General features: G+C 44.6%; 1 non-coding gene across 1 annotated transcript in view; it reads right to left on the reverse strand.

The window, feature by feature from the left end:
- The window catches only part of LOC101332070 (uncharacterized), a 44667-nt gene continuing 27615 nt past the window's right edge, over nucleotides 1-17052 (reverse strand). The window contains exon 3 of the transcript XR_012334077.1: nucleotides 1-232. This is a non-coding gene — a transcript (uncharacterized protein). The remainder of the gene's footprint in view (nucleotides 233-17052) is intronic.

Genomic DNA, 17052 nt, shown 5'->3' on the forward strand with positions numbered 1-17052 from the left:
TGACACTGAAGACATTCTACTAATAGTGCCCAATTGATTGAATTATTTTTGTTGTCAGCTGCAAAGTCGTTGGAAATATAAACACTTAATTCCACACCTCTTGAGGAATGTTTTGAAAGAGATGGGGAGAGAGACTCATCTTAGCTGTTGCTGAGAGTTGGGTTGTCTATTCTTACCAGGAATCAGAGTCAGCTTCTCAGGTCTTTCAGTGGGATGTCTTCTCATGATGGCCCTATTATTTTATTGGATGTAAATAAATCGTTAAAACATGAGACATAACCACATTCAAATTCTAATTTTATATTCGGTAATTACTTAGAATAGATTATTAACATTTTGGATAATATAATGGTGGCATTCTTTTACCAGGGTGCATTTTCGAAATAGCGAAGCAGTTATGTGTTTGCAAAGATTATGGGATTTGCAGTCAGGAGACCCGACTCTGGGTGTGGCTCTTTTGCTTCCTATTTGTGGGCAATTTGCTCAGCTTCTCTGAGGCTCAGTTTTCTCATCTGTGCAATAGAGATGCTAATAACTGCCTTTCTGTTTTGTAAGAAGGACTTTTTATGATGATGGTGGTTACCAATATAACCCACGCAATGCTGTGAATCCTCGTTCACTTGTTGGTTATGTTTGCTGTGATCTCCTCTTGCTCTGAGTACGGCTGTGTCCTGCACCCCGGGGTCATGGGTTGGTCTGCTTCTAAGTGAACCTTGACCACAGGGAGTGTCAGAACTGGCAAAGACCAGAAGAGATCACTGGCTCCAACCCCTTCATTTTACAGATGAGGAAAACCAGGCTCAGGGTGGAAATGACGCTCTAATGTTGTGGTATGTCTCCGAGGCCCAGGCACTTTCCATGGCTCCGGTGCCTCCATGTCGGGGGCACAGACTTATATAAGCAGCAGGGTTCTTTAGGGAGAACCAGGTGAGCCCTGGCACGAGTAGAAGGGCAGGCAGATACATGGGGCCTGAGGGGACTGTCCTCAGTCAATCCCAGTGACTGGAATTAGGGGACTCAGAATCTTTCTCTCCTAGCTGCTGAGGTGTGGAAGGGGAATGGGGTTCTGAGAAACCCAGGACCAGGGGCTGTGGGTGAATCGGGTCCCTTCCCTGAGTGTCTCAGGCCTGGCTCTGACTTAGTGGGCGATGTTCAGAGATTCATTCAACAAGTATTTGTTAACACCTTTTGAGATGTTTGGGACACATTGGTGAATAAAACAAAGAGCCCTGCCACAGCAGATCTTATATTTTGTGGGGGAGGTAGATAATATTCATTAAATACAATAACCCAGTGAATCATATAGTAGGTGAGAAGGTGATAAGTGCTACCAAATATGAAAAAATATGACAGGATGTGTGGGGGGATTGGGAGAGCCAGTGGAGGGGAGGTGGTGCTGACACAGACCTCGCAGAGAAGGTAAGGTTTGAGCAGATGTTGAAGAAGGTGAGGGACGGAGGCATGAGGGTGTTTGGGGAAGGCGCTCAGCAGCAGAAACAGACCTGAGGGGCTGAAACAGAGTGGGCGAGGACAGAAATTCTTGGGAAATGTAATTTTTGTCTCTTGTTTGTCCACGTATGGTTTGTTCACCCACATGTCTTTAAGACTCCAACACCACCGAGAAACGAGATGCCACCCAGCGTCCAACGTGCAACTTTGCCCTTCCTTTCCACTACATACTTTAAAAACTTTTTTTGTAATTTCAATTTTTTTTAAATTGAAGTATAGCTGGTTTACAATGTTGTGTTAGTTTCAGGTGTACAGCAAAGGGATTCAGTTATACATACATATATATATATTTTTTCAGATTCTTTCCCCTTATAGGTTATTTTTTCTCTTTTTAAAAAAATTTTGTTTTATATTGGAGTCTAGTTGATTTACAATGTTGTGTTAGTTTCAGGTGTACAGCAAAGGGATTCAGTTATACATACATATATATATATTTTTTTCAGATTCTTTTCCCTTATAGGTTATGTTTTCTCTTTTAAAAATATTTATTTTATATTGGAGTCTAGCTGGTTTACAATGTTGTGTCAGTTTCAGGTGTACAGCAAAGGGGTTCAGTTATACATAGACATATATCCACTGCACCCTTTTTGCTCAGCTGTCACGGTACCTGGCACTGTGCTGGGAACACAAAGATGGGTAAGGCACGGGCCCTGACAGGATGCCTACCACATATACGTCTGCTCAAGGAGAGGGGGACTGTGGGGATCTGGTCTCCCAGCCCCCAAACCCCAGATCTGGCCTTAGGGTGAGGCCTCCATCTTGTAGGAAACTGAACAGCGATGCTGTGATGCCAGGCTTTGGAATGAGACAGTCTCAGCATCGCCACTAGCCCGCTGCCTGATCTCGCGCCGGTGACTTTCCATGTCTCCGCCCCAGTTGTTTCTTCTGAAAAATGGGAACCAGTGTCCACCGCAAAGAGTTGTAGTGATTAAATAAAGCAACGCGTGAAAAACTGAGTTCAATATTTGGCATTTGGAAAGCACTTGATAAATAGTAACTGCTATTCCCACTATTAGGAAGAAGGTTCGGATCAAGGTTTCCTTGCTTCACCAGCACAGGGATCGATACTTCCTTTTTCTTGTTTGCGCTGCCTGGGAAGGTGAGCCATGGCCCTCTCTGTCCATCCTCCCTGGCCAGCTTGGTTGTGAGACAGATTCTTCTTCATCACAGCCATTTGGCCGAGGTTCAAGGGCTCCCGTGCCCTGAGGGGCAAGGGGTGGGGTGGAGGGCGGATCGTGGGGCACTTTCACTGGGGAGAGGATTTCCCGCACAGACGAGTTGTCAGGACAAGGCCCGGCTCTCTATTGAATGGAGCAGCTCATGCATGAGAGCAGATTGTGCCAGTTCTATAGAGCACGACCCCTCGGCCCAGGCTTCTCCTGCTAACAAAGTTATCTTTCTCAATCTGCTTAGGCAGAAGGGGGACACACTTCCCGTCCTTGTGCTGAGCACACGGAACAGGCAGGACCCAGGCCAGGGCTGGGACTGGCTCTGGCTCTCAGCATGGCCCCTCCACTCCTCCCCTCTCCCGGCTCAGAGTCTTGGGTTCTCCTCAGCAGCCCCATCACCTTGGCGAGAGGAGCACAGGCCGCAGAAGGTGGCCATCGGCTGGCTAGGGGCGAGACAAGGGAGTGTCCTGGCATTCTAGGTGCCTGTGGAAGGGTGCAGAGACAGCATCCAAGAAGAGGGGTAGGGGAAGAGGCTGCTGCAGCCTAAAATTCACTGGGGTGGGAGCAGTTATCGATGCTCCAGGTCGGTGGGTTCTCCAAACCAGCAGCATCAGTATTGCCTGGGAACTTGTTAGGAAAGCGAACTCTCAAGCCCTACCCTGGACTTCCTGAATCAGAAACTCTGGGGTTGGACACCAACAAACTGTTTTAACAAGTCCCGCAGGTGATTCCGATACTGCTCGAGGTAACCCCAGCTACTAGAATCGATCATCCTGGCCCTGGTGCCCAGAACTTTGGTACGACAGCCCTCTCCCACACCCACCGCAGCTCCTGACACGTTGCCGCCAAGACAAGGCCCTAGAAATATTTCTTTGGGTCTATCCAGAAAGCAAACAACTCTTGTTGAGTTCCCTGCTGTCTCTCAGCTGCCCTGTTAGCCCATCCGACATCTGTAATATCATAAATCAGAAGGGGAGAAAAAAAAATATTGTACTTTTATCTCCATTTTATCAAGCTCTAGTGAGGCTAAGTAATTTGCTCACGGTCACAGAAAGAAAGGGGCAGGGGCAGGACTGGAACCAGATCTGCTTGACTCCAGAGCCTGTGTTTGCTCTGGCTGCTCATCTTGTCTCCTTTAATTAGGAGATTCAAGTCTACAGTGCTGACCCTTCAGAGCATTTGGGATCTCCGGTCTTTGTGCTAACCAGTTAACATCTGGGTATTTAAAAATGTCTTTTCGTTTGTTTGTTTGTTCTGAGATACCAGCATCATTGCAAAGATTTTCTAAATAGATGGATTCACTAGGCGCATATCCATATTAAAACAAATTACAAAGGTATGGCTTGTGTACTTGCATGTCGGAAAAAAAGAAATCAAACAAGATAGGAGCCTATAGGATAAAAAGTAAAGATCTCTTTTTACCCCCTTCTTCCTATCCCAAGATCACTGTGTAACCATGCTTAACAGTTTGGTGTGTGTTCTTCCAGACCCTTTTTGCTTTTTTCACTTGATATATCTTGATATCTTTGAAGTACACATAGAGATCAAAGGCATCCTTTTAATGTCTGCAAGAGTATTCCGTAATAAGGACATCCTATAAATTTGTTCAGTCTGTTCTCTATTGAAGGACATTTAGGTTGCTTCTTTTTTTTTTTTTTTGGCTATTACAAATTTTAAAAATAAACATCCATATGTACATATTTTTGAGCACGTGTAGGAATATGTTTGCAGGATGTCTTCCTAGAGGTAGCATTTTTGGTCCAAAAGGTAGGTAAAATGGAAAAGTTGGCGGGTACTCCCAATTACTCTCCATACAGACTGCACCAGACTATGCTCTCAATATAGCTTGTGATAGGGCACTTCATGATATATTCTTACCATCCCTCGCTATTGTCTATCTTTACATTTACTTGGCGATCGGTTGGGCAGAAAATATTTTTTTATTTTAATTTGCATTTTTCTGATTACTGGACAGAAGGAGTGACACATTACATGTTTACTAGCCATTTGCATTTCTTTTCCTCTGAACTGCCTACTCATATCCTTTGTCCATTTTTGATGGGTTATTTGCCTTTTCCCTGTTGATTCATAAGCTCTTTTTATAGACTATGGTTATTATTTCTCTGTCATGTATGTTGTAACATTTTTTCAAAGTATCCCTTGTAACTTCGTTTTTAGTGTGTTTTGCTGTAACAGAGGAGATATATATATATTTTTCTTTTTTTTTTTTTTTTTGCGGTATGCGGGCCTCTCACTGTTGTGGCCTCCCCCGTTGTGGAGCACAGGCTCCAGACGCGCAGGCTCAGCGGCCATGGCTCACAGGCCCAGCTGCTCTGCAGCATGTGGGATCTTCGCGGACCGGGACACGAACCCGCGTCCCCTGCATCGGCAGGCGGACTCCCAACTACTGCGCCACCAGGGAAGCCCCTATAGACTATGGTTATTATTTCTCTGTCATGTATGTTGTAACATTTTTTCAAACTATCCCTTGTAACTTCGTTTTTAGTGTGTTTTGCTATAACAGAGGATTTATATTTTTATCTAATCAAATCTGTCATGAAAAAATTTATGGTTTCCTGACTTTGTGCCTGGCTTGGAAAGGCCTCTACCTGTCATTCAAATTCAGGAAACCAGTTAAAAAAAAAAATCTGCCAGAGTAGATTCTGTTTCAGTTCAGCGTTTAAGCCCGTATCCTTGAAAAAACTGAATTGTCAGAGCAATGTGAGTACTGCTGATTCTCCTCCTAGTTTTTAACCTCTTTTTTTTTCCTCCTGGCCCTTTTTCTTTATAATAAAGGAATTATACAATTTTTATTCATCAACTTTGTGTAATTGGCCACAGATTTCATCATCATCCCCATTTTCAGGGGCCTGTTCTGATTTGCAAATCAGAAAACCAAATCTGGGAATCATCTGTGTCCTTTTGCTTCCTGTAGGTGTTTTTGCTTCACCTCTTTATGATTCTGGATGCCTGAGTTTTACTTATATTCAGATATCATGTGTGGGTGGAGAGAGAGAGAGAGCAAGAGTGTTATTATTTTCTGTTTTACAGGCATATTTTCTACTCCTTTATGAGGAGGAAATTTTCTGTTTTACAGGCATATTTTCTACTCTTTTATGAGGAGGAACTTTTCTCTTTTTCTTTTTCCCTTTGCCCTTTTTTTTTTTTTTTTTTTGGTGGCAAATAAAATAGCTATAGTCTGGGCCAGTTACCCTGAATTCCTAAAACGCCTGACTCTTACCACTTGATTTCTTTTTTGACTTAAGTGATGGGTTTGTATCTGACCGGATTCATCAGGAAGAATATGGTTCTGGCAGCAGAAAAACTTCATTGTCTAGGGCTTAGCCTAGTTGCTCTCTCAATCACTAAGGACTTCAGTTTCTCCATCTTTGGAGTAGGGATAATGCCAATCTCATGTAAATCATCTAACATGGCTCCTAGTCCAAAGAAGACTCAAAACAAGTGGTATTTCCCAACAAGCCCTCAGTTTCCTGACCTGTAACATGGATGAACATTGAGACACACCCTGCTGAGTTGTTTTGAGTGTTAAACAGGAGAATACAGAATTTAACAAATAAATGGGACACAAAGGTTCTTCCGAAGCAATCTTGGTTCCTTTTAGAGTCATGCTGCACTTGTACCACTAGATGGCGTCATCAACACGGCCAGCTGGCTAAGATGGTTCTGCCTGAAGTCCGAGCGAAAGGGGATCCCTACTTCATTTTCTTCCCTCTGAATGCAATCAGTGTGGCAACGATTATCACGGTTTAGCTTTCATGTTTGCTGTAAATCATTTATTACTGTCAGACCTTTTCTTAGGCAATAGACTTGCCCTGAGGAATGGTTGGAAGTGGGACCCAGAAGCCAGAGAGGTCTTTCTGAAACACAAACTTGACCTGCCTATACTAAGAACCCTTCTGTAGCTTGCTATTACACACAGAGGTATTGTTCAACATTTTTACTTCAAATTAAACCTTACTCTGGAAAAGAGTATGTAAAATAAGTCACTCAGGTGGAGGGAGACGGGCCCCAGATCCTGCCTCTCAGGAGCTCCAGGAAACAAGGCTCATTAACCACTGCAGGATGAAGCTTGTGCCTTTTAACAAGGCATATAGGGCCCTCTGCCGTGTGGAGCCTGCCTATTACTCCAGCCCATCTCTTGCCACTCATAGCTTTGCACTTGACCCTCAGCATCCACGATCTACTGAGTTCCCTGTACATGTCACCTGCTTTTTCCCTCCATTCCTCTGCCCACGCAGTCCCCTCTACTTCAACCTCCCTTCCCCAACTGACTCATCTGTTAAGGCTCAGTTTGGGCTTTACCTTCTCGAGGAATTCTTCTCTGACCTTATCTAGTTTGTTTTCCAATAGTTCATTTATGTTTCTGTCTCCCCCACTAGTCTATGAGGTTTCTGAGTGCAGGAGATGTGTCTTCCCTGTGTCTACTGTAGGGATGTGTCTTCCCTGTGTCTATTGTAGGGAGGCTGGGCAAATGAAAGAACTCAATTTGTTTTCAGTAAACAAATAAATGAATGATTGTTGAGTAGAGGGAGAGCAGTTCAGGTGGATGAGATGGCAGGAGATGAAGACGTAGAAGTGGGAAAGGAAAAGGGTGCTTCAGGGAGTGGATGGCTTGAATCTGGGAGTAAGGGGAGCACTTCCCAGGCTCCAGGCTGAGCCTCCCCCGGGAGACCAGGGTGAGCTCTCTCCTCTCAAAGCCCCAGTGGTAGCCCTCATGAGGAGTCACCGAGGGTGGGGGATTGTAACTCCTTCAGCCATACGGAAGCTGTAAGAGAAGCTGCAGCAGTGGCCTCTTCTAAGAATCATCTTAAGGAGCCTTGGATTGAGGGTCTAGAGCCATATAGGTTGCACCTAAAAGCAAGGACCCTGCCAGGGATGACCCCTGCCAGAATTCTCTTTTCCCTTCCTCTTCTGTGATAGAAAGATACCTGAGGACGTCCACTGAGGGTACCTGAGAAGGATAGGAAAAAGTCCCTCCAGGTTAGTGAAGGTGACCTTTCTGTGATGGGCTGATATAGGGGAAGCAGCCAGTATAGTTCCGGGGGAAAATCCTGCAGGGAAAAAGGGGCAGAGAAGCAGGCAGGTGATTCTGGTTACTTGTGGTTTCAGGTATGGGCATCAGTCCTGAGCTAGCGCTGTGGGTGGGACCCAAAAGAGCTGACCACAAAGCTGTCACCCTTCGGTCTCTAGCCTTATAGGGCATGAAGCTTTCAAAGCACTGGGAGATTTGTTTCCCCCCTAAAAACAGCCATGGAATTGCCGTCCTCCCTTGGTTCCAGGTCGGCCTTTTGAGGTATTATGTCACCTTCCCGTTGCCTCGTCCTGAGCCTTCCCCATCCGGACAGCACCACAGTGTCCTGTCGTCTGGTCCCTGAACGTGGAGTCTTTACTTGTTCACGCCTGTGAGGTTATAAATCCCTGCAAAAGCTTAGTTTGAGGGTCTCTGGCCAACTCGTTCCCTACCCCACCCTCCAAGGTAACGCGGGGAAAGAGGCTGCCCAGTTCCTGAAAACTGGCTACCTCAGGGCTCTGTACTTCCTCAGATACTGTGGCTTCTGAGGGATTTCCCTCAACTTTTGTGCTTCTGACATGACTCGCCAAGGCCAGTCTCCCAGGTACCTGGCCCTTTTTCTCTAGGCTGTCCATCAAACTAGGTCAGAGCCAGGTTATACTCTCACAGGCATGAAGGGACTCTGGACACATAACAGGGAGGGTGTGGGAGCCCCAGAGGAGGGACCTCTAACCCCCCTGGCATTCCTACAGTCAGAGGGCTGCAGATGTGCCCCTGGGACCCACTGAGGCATGTTATTTTCTCCCCCAAACTGTGTAGGGGGACATCCTGGTAACAAGCCCTGTTTTACCTTATGTGTGAGAGCTGGCAAAGGATAGAGAAGAGTGTTGAGAAAGCAGAGATGGAACTGTAAATCCTCCAAAAGGAGGAATTCCGCTGGTGGGTAAGTGCAGCTCATGGCCGGCTTTGCTCACATTAACCCAGGGCTCCAGGGAGGCAAATGCCTTCCTCTCTCAATTTCAAACAAGAACCTCCCTGAAGGGCTGAGGGGGCTCTTGGCCTGAAACTGGGAGGGAAGCCACTTAGAATTTATTTTTTGTTGAATTTTTTCTTCCTTTTCCTTCTGAGAGGGTCCCCAGGCATCCAACACAACAATGCCTCTGCAGGCAGCCTGACACGGCTGTCATCAAATGCAACTGAAATCCGTATCTATGGAAACAGGCTGACTCCTTCTGCCTCCCTCACTCCCCGCTTCTGCGTTGGCCAGGATGGGTCTAGACTCTGATGTAAGGGCTGCTCCAGCCGGCGCCCTGACCATCCTCTGGGGTCCACCCACCTCTTACCTTCTCCTATCAGATACAGACGAGGTGCTGGGAGGAGGGTGACCTCAGTGTGGCGGCAAAGCCTCAGACAGTGCCAGAGAGACGGTGCAGAAGGAAGAGTGCTTGTGTGCAGGGATTCCAGGGAAGGCAAGCAGGGCAGCTCCGTGGAGACAGAGCAGACCTGGGTACTCAGAGCTCGATGCTCCTATCCTGGCTTCTGAGCTCTGGGCCCAGACATTTACGCGGTCAACAAAATGTATTCCCTGCCTCCTTCCACTCCCTCCCAGGCTTGGCTAGCATTCTCTGGGCCTTTCTTTCCTTTGCCTAAAAAGGTAATTCATTATTCCTTAGGGGTCATATGTGATGGTGTTTGGCTTGAGAGGTTTATTTATTTATTTGGATTTGAGACAAATGAAAAACAGTCTGCTTCAACTTGGCCGAATGGACCGAAATGGAAACAAAGACAGCAGAACTCTCTTTTCCTCCCCAGTCCTGATCTGCTGACTTACTAACCCACAAGTTTTCTTGCAGAGGCAGCATACCTAAGAATATGATACAAATGAATTTATTTACAAAACAGAAGTAGATTCACAGACATAGAAAATAAACTTATGGTCACCAAAGGGGAAACGGGGGAGGGGGAGATAACTTAGGAGTTTGGGATTAAAATATACACAGTGCTACATATAAAATAGATAACCAACAAGGACCTACTGTATAGCAAAGGGAACTATATTCAATATCTTGTAACAATCTATAATGGAAGAGAATGTAAAAAAAGAATATATATATTTATGTATGTATAACTGAATCACTTTGCTGTACATCCGAAACTAACACAACCATGTAAATCAACTACATTTTAATAAAAATTTTTAAAAAACCAGACACTGCAAACAGTTTTAGTTTGTGCGGGGAGTTGGCTGGGAGGCGGGGGGTGGGCAGGGTGATGATATTTGGAGACCTCGCCATTCAGGCAAAACATGTCATTTAACAGTCAGAGGTTCTAAGGAAATTATTTCGATTCCATCTGCGTGCCTCTGCCTGGGGAAGTCCAGGAAAGCTTCTAGAACTCCACAGGTATTGGCCTTGCGTCACTAGGGGGCGATGCTGTCTCTCTTTTGCTCCAGGCACAGTTTTTAGGACAACTTCAGACAGTGGGCCAAGAGAGAAGCCAATTCCAGGTCTGTGAGGAAGTTGAGTGAGCCTTAGTTATCACACCAGAATAGATGGGCATGGTCTCAGTGGGACAGGCTGAGATGATAGGAAATGCAAAGGGGCAAGACCTGGGCCTTCTCTGGGGTACTGTGTATTGTGTGACCACATTTCCTGGGCTAGTCTTCTGGTGCCCTCCCTGGTGGAGCTGGATGCCCCAGAGGACATCCTCCACCCACCCCCTGCCCTCCTTTTCTTCCTACTCACTAGCCCCTTTCATCACTGAAATATTCGTCCTGTCTCCCACAGTCCCCCAAACCCCAAACTACCAAACCTCAGAGTTTCTCTGCTACATCTCCCTTCCCTCTCCCAGGCTTGCCCCTGTTTCCTCTGGTCCTGCACAATTCTGCTATATCCCTGATTATACCACGGGCAATATTCGATCATAAAATGGCAAAAGTTGGGCTTCCTTGGTGGCGCAGTGGTTGAGAGTCCGCCTGCCGATGCAGGGGACACGGGTTCATGCCCCGGTCCGGAAAGATCCCACGTGCTGCAGAGCGGCTGGGCCCGTGAGCCATGGCCACTGAGCCTGTGCGTCCGGAGCCTGTGCTCCACGACGGGAAAGACCACAACAGTGAGAGGCCCACGTACCGCAAAAAAAAAAAAAAAAAAAAAATGGCAAAAGTAGATTGTATAGAGTGTTGGTTCATGTGATGGCAAAGCGAAGGATAAACTTGAGCAGATGGCAGACCCCGATCTCGGAGATTAGAGGCACAGGAGATAGAAACATTCTGGGGCCATTCTGGTTAGAGTAACAGAGAGTCCATTCTAAGAGTCAAGGCTGAGACTGTGTGAATTTAACTCATCCACCTGAACGCTACAGGAAGCCTCTGTTGCTGGGGGCAGAGTTGGTGGATCTGCTGGGGCTGTGGAATGTGGTCGGAGGGGACTTTCTCTGCTGTGAGCTACCTACTATTAGCCTTGTCCTCCAAAAGCCTGCTGGCTGATTACAAGCGATAGCTTGCATCAACAGAGACTCCAGGCACCTACTTGGGAGTTCATTCTCCCCTTGGCCTGTCTGCACACCCCTTAGGGTAAAGACTCCAGAGGAATTTCTCTCCTCACCAGATCCAGCAAGCACATTTGCACCACCTTCTGCAGGATGAGGGAATCTTGCATGGAAGACCCCGTAGTTAGAGTTCATCATTGGCTTTCTCAACATGGTCTAGTATTTTCTTTGTTCTCAGATGCTAAAACCAGACAGCCTGGCTCTGAGCCTCCCACTCACTAGCTATGTGATATTTGGCAGATTAACTCTTTGAAGTCTCAGTTTTATCATCTGTAGATGGGGATGATTGTTATGGGGATTTAATGAGATAATCTCTGTAAAGTACTTGGCCCGATGGCTGGCACAGAAATGGTCGTTATCATTATCTGGAAATGCAGTAGAGTGTGGTGGCTAAGCCAGCTGGCTCAAATCTGGACTCTACCACTTACTAGCTGTGTGATATCAAGCAAACCATTTAATCTCTCTGTGCCTCAGTTTCCTGGTATATAGAATGCAGTTTAATAATAGCACCTACGTCATAGAGTACTTGTTAGGATTGAAGAGCTAATGCACGTAAAGCACTGAAAACAGTTCCTGGCACATAGTAAGTACCCAAAGGAGGCTATAGCCCTCATTGCCTGTGGAGCGGTGGGTTAGATTATCCAAAAGTGATCTGCATCTGGCTCTGGAATGCTATGATGTGTGTTTTAGGAGAAGTATTTCAACTTACTTTGCACTAAGATGAATCTGTGCTTGTTGCTTATACAGCTAGTAAATGCTGGGGCCAGGGACTCAGTACACAGTTGAGGGAAGCTTGTTAGAGATACAAGATGTGACACAGAGGGTTCAGAAAACAGATCATTTTGAGGTGCTTGCATGGCACCTTTTCACCAGTGGTCCTGGATAGTTTATGTTTTACTATATATCCACGTGGAGAGACAGATTTTATTGTCATACCAGTTTTGCAGGTGGACAGATAGGTGAAAGAGACAGATTAGGTGCCCTGCTCCAAACTTGCAAAGGCAGGATCTGTACTCCACCCACACACCAACTGCATTTAAAAATAAAAATTAATCAAAGCCGCTTTTGGCATTGCCTGACAAGACAGGTCATCTACAGTGTGTATGACATGTCATTCAGCCCTGTTGGCAGCCTCAGGCACAGCTGCAGTGCACCTGGGGTAACGCCAGGAACGAAGCACGTCTCAGGGCTTCTATCACACATCCCTGATTATTTATTTATTTTCAGAGTCTCCAATAAGAAAATGTTAAGAAAAAAAGAAAAACTAAAAGAAAGAAAGAAAACCTATGGGTAGGAATCAGGAAAGCCCAATCTAGAGGAATCTAAGAATTTCTTAAAATTAAAAAAAAAAACGTAATGAATTTTAGGATGCTTTCTAGGTCCTGGACCACTTTGATAAGAAAATCTCTAAATTATATTGTTATCTTCTAGGAGGAAGATATTGAAGAATAGAAAGATCAGAGTGGGGGTGATGTGCCGTCAGTCGTTCTAAAAAAGTGAGCAGAATTAATCTGCAGAAACAACCTATTAGAGTCGACAACTGTTTAAGTAAAACTGATGAAGTGGAATTGGGAAGAAAATACTCTGCTCACTTCTTAAATGAGATGATGATTCATTAGCAGAGAGAGTTAAGGGGGTCTATAGTCCTTTTCTGATGATCTGTGGAGCAGTAGCCTGGATTATCCAAAAAGATACTTACTTTTGGCTTTGGGAAATGTCATGACATTTGTTTTGGCAGTAGATTAATTTTCCAGCTAAACTTGTTAGCTTGATTAAAAATATTTTATTGAAGATTGATGGGCAGGGCTTCCCTGGTGGCGCAGTGGTTGAGAGTCCGCCTGCCGATGCAGGGGACACGGGTTCGTGCCCCGGTCTGGGAAGATCCCACATGCTGCGGAGTGGCTGGGCCCGTGAGCCATGGCCGCTGAGCCTGCGCGTCCGGAGCCTGTGCTCCGCAACGGGAGAGGCCGCAACAGTGAGAGGCCCACGTACCGCAAAAAAAAAACAACAAAAAAACCCCACTTTGTGCCAGGCACCGGGTTAGGAGCGGAAATCAATGTTACACAAGTTAGACATGGTCCCTGTCCTCCTAGAGATAGACATGGACCAAATAATATGTATAAGTAATGGGTTAATTAATATTTTCTCAATGAAGAAGACATAGGGAGAGTTAAACATACATACAGTGAAGAACTGGCCTTCCCAGAAGGTTAGAAAGCCCTTTGAAAACTGTGAAGTGCTAACTGAAAGATGGAGCAATCCCCTGCTCTGTCTTTGTCTAGACTCATGGTTAGTCTCTGAATGGACACAAGGTTGCTCCTGCTTAAAGTCTGGGCTGGAACTTTCTCTCTTGAAGGAGGCCAACTTCCTTCTCCAAACTCTACATGGTGAATGTGAAAGACCCCAGGGTTGGGTGGGATTAGGTTAAGAAATTGTTCTGTCCATTACTGGAGCAGAAAGATCGGTTCAGCTGTATGAACTCATCACCCAGCTTGGCTGGAAATCTGACACACAAGAAGAAAGCACAACAACTTCTCCATCAAAATTATAAGTTGGAAGTTCTGCTACTGTCCATCACTCATGCTATCAGGGACTGACGCAATGTAGTTCTCATTCACCAATAATATTCTAAGAGTTAGACATAGTGGATGTGAATGTCAATGTTATTGTGAGAATGAAAACAGTACACGTCTAAAATTCAAGAGTCTTTTTTTCTAATAGTTAGCACTTACTAAATATACATTAAATGGCTTGCACTTTTACATTTAGCATTTCATTTAATCATGGAAGCCCTATAAAGTAGCTCTTTTATTCCCATTGTACAGATGGGGGAATGGAGGTTAAATACATTGATTCACTTGTCCAAGGTCACAGTGCTAAGAAGTGACAGAATCAGGATTTATACTCAGTTCCCCCTGAACTTTAAAGTCTGTGTTTTTTCCACCACGTGGTACTTGTCCTTTGGAGAATGTAGAGATAGAGATAACAGCTGGAGTTCAAGACCCTGGTAACATTATTTGCTTTCCCTTGATAAAGAGACAAGCAGGCGAGGGGAGGAAAGAGTCTACAACTGAGCTTTAAACCGGGGATTAGTGGAAGCAGATCCTACATCATTTTAAGTTCAGCATGTTTTATTGGGTGGACCCTGGAATGAAAGGCTAGGAAATAAGATGTCTGCTCTGAGATGGGGGTGGAAGATCCTGTACTCTCACATGCCCATTAAAGTGAGAGATAAAATATAATCAGTCAGGAGAGGGCTTGGATAAAAGAAACCGAGACACATAACTGGCAAATATAAAAGAGCATAAAAGGGACCAAGACGCAGAGGATCACAGAAAAAAGGGACACAGAGCTCATCGCCAAGCTCGAGTTATTTCTGTTTAGAGAGACACCAAAGTCCTCCCCTTCCCCTTGTCCCTTAGTCTTGGGAATGTGAAACTCTGGGGGTCATTCATGCCAACTCCATCTCCTTTATGGCTCCTTGTATAATTAGATCCAACCTTTTAAGGAAGAGGGCCCTGGCAGATATGTCTCATGGTTTATGCATAACCCAGTATCTTTCATGTTTCCTGCTGTAAATTTTTGCTTATAAACTGCATGTTTGAAACTCTATTGTAGCCATTCCTGGGGGTGGGGAATTCCTTTGTAAACAGACCAGTCAGCTGCTATTTGGCTGACTGCTAGAGTAGATTGGAAGAAGAGGCAGTAGAAGAACTGTGCAGGGAGAGCAAAGTAAGAACATTGAGAAGGTTAGTGTCCGGGGATTTTTCTTCTCCAATCTTCCTTCATTTTGTTCTGTCCATAAGAAATCAACCTTGGGGGACTTCCCTGGTGGTGCAGTGGTTAAGAATCCTCATGCCAATGCAGGGGACACAGGTTCGAGCCCTGGTCCAGGAAGATCCCATATGCCGCGGAGCAACTAAGCCTGTGCACCACAACTACTGAGCCTGCGCTCTAGAGCTGGCAAGCCACAACTACTGAGCCTGCATGCCACAACTACTGAAGCCCACGCGCCTAGAATCTGTGCTCTGCAACAAGGGAAGCCACTGCAGTGAGAAACCCACGCACTGCAACAAAGAGTAACCCCTGCTCGCCCCAACTAGAGAAAGCCTGCACACAGCAACAAAGACCCAACACAGCCAAAATAAATAAATAAATAAATTTACAAAAAAAAAAAAAAGAAATCGACCTTGGACTGCCTTCTCCTCTGAGTCCTCTCCATGTGCCTTATAAAATGTTAAACTTCCAACCGTAGGATTTTGCCTGTTGCCATTTCTTCTATTCTTAGAAATGAAAAAGCTTTTGCCCCAAAGGGATCTTTTTTCTCCCTCATGTTAGTTTTAAGTTTAATAATTTTTATAACCTCTTTAAACTGGCCTTTTTTCCACTAGCATAGTCAAATAGAGTTCGTGATTATACCTGCTTAGGAGTTAATTAGCTTAGCTTAAGAATGGACTTAATGTGGCTCTAACTTAAGAACCACTGAAATAATAACCATAATAGTGATAACACTGAATATAGTCAATGAAAGAAAATTGTACTGCAATAGGGGATAGTGGCTGATTCATTTGTAGTATTTGTTTCAACACACCCAGCTGTTGGTCTGACAAAGATCTAAAACCCATCATTCTTGACAATCTGTTCAAAGTCTGAAAGTGTTTACAATGAAGATGATCACCCTTGTCTCTTGAAAAACTTGAAAAAACAATTAGTTATCCCCTTGTTTTGTTGGGATAATCCCATCCTAGCCATACCTCTATTATGGAGTTTATTAAATTGCATTATAATTATTGGTTAACTTAGCTAGCACCTCCAATAAAATGCAAGTTCCTTGAGGGCATATTAATTAAAATTCATGTCAGTAAAATTTCACTGATCCTTAAAGAGTGTCCAAAAATTCCTTGAGGGCATATTAATTAAAATTCATATCAATAAAATTTCACCGATCCTTTAAGTAGTGTCCAAAAATTCACTAACAAAAAAAAGAAGGGTCAAATTAATTAGGTTAATGAAATAATTGGGGCTAGCCAGTGCAGTCAGCCAGCAGGGAGTTCCCATCCAAATTTATCACCACCTGGCTGAGTTTTGGCAACTCCTGGTGGCAGTTATCTTTTCTAGCTTAAATATTGATGGGGATGCTTCTGGGTCCTATTGTTGAAATTTCTAGGGCAAGAGCAATAATTCTAGCAATGTCCTGGTTAGTAGTGCCCATTTGTTGGCCCAATTCAGGTAGATACATCCAGAAGATACTGGGGATGCTGGAATTCATTCTCTACTTCTCTGCTTCCAAAGGCAAATTTATCTATTATTTCCCCAATTTTTCCCCATCCTGCCTTCACTTTCATTCCACATTCCTTCTCTTTTCCCCAAATTAAAAACAAAAAAAATTAGACTACCATATTTGAGAATGGGGGCTGGATGGAGGATAGGAGCCAACGTTCAATTGTCTTAATCTAGTTCATTGTCACTGCAGGAATTTTACTGTACTAGGTGCTCAAAAATTGTCAAGCAAATGAATAAATGTAGTTTGTCTCACTTAACATCGCCAAGCACTAACTTGAACTTCTTTGAAACTTAGACAAAAAAAGGTATAGATAACCAATAGAAGAAACCAACGTTTGGCCCCATTAAATCTTGGGTATCTAGAATACAGACTAACCAATAAGGTACAATGGCATACCAGCAAGTCTAGATTTAAAAACCTGAAAGAGCTACGTTGCATATACACCAGATTAGCCTAAATTCTATAGTCAAAACTGTGCCTAATTCTAGCCTAAAGGGAGGCTTGCATTTGGA

Source organism: Tursiops truncatus, chromosome 1 (assembly GCF_011762595.2).
Source record: "Tursiops truncatus isolate mTurTru1 chromosome 1, mTurTru1.mat.Y, whole genome shotgun sequence".
Classification (NCBI taxonomy): domain Eukaryota; kingdom Metazoa; phylum Chordata; class Mammalia; order Artiodactyla; family Delphinidae; genus Tursiops; species Tursiops truncatus.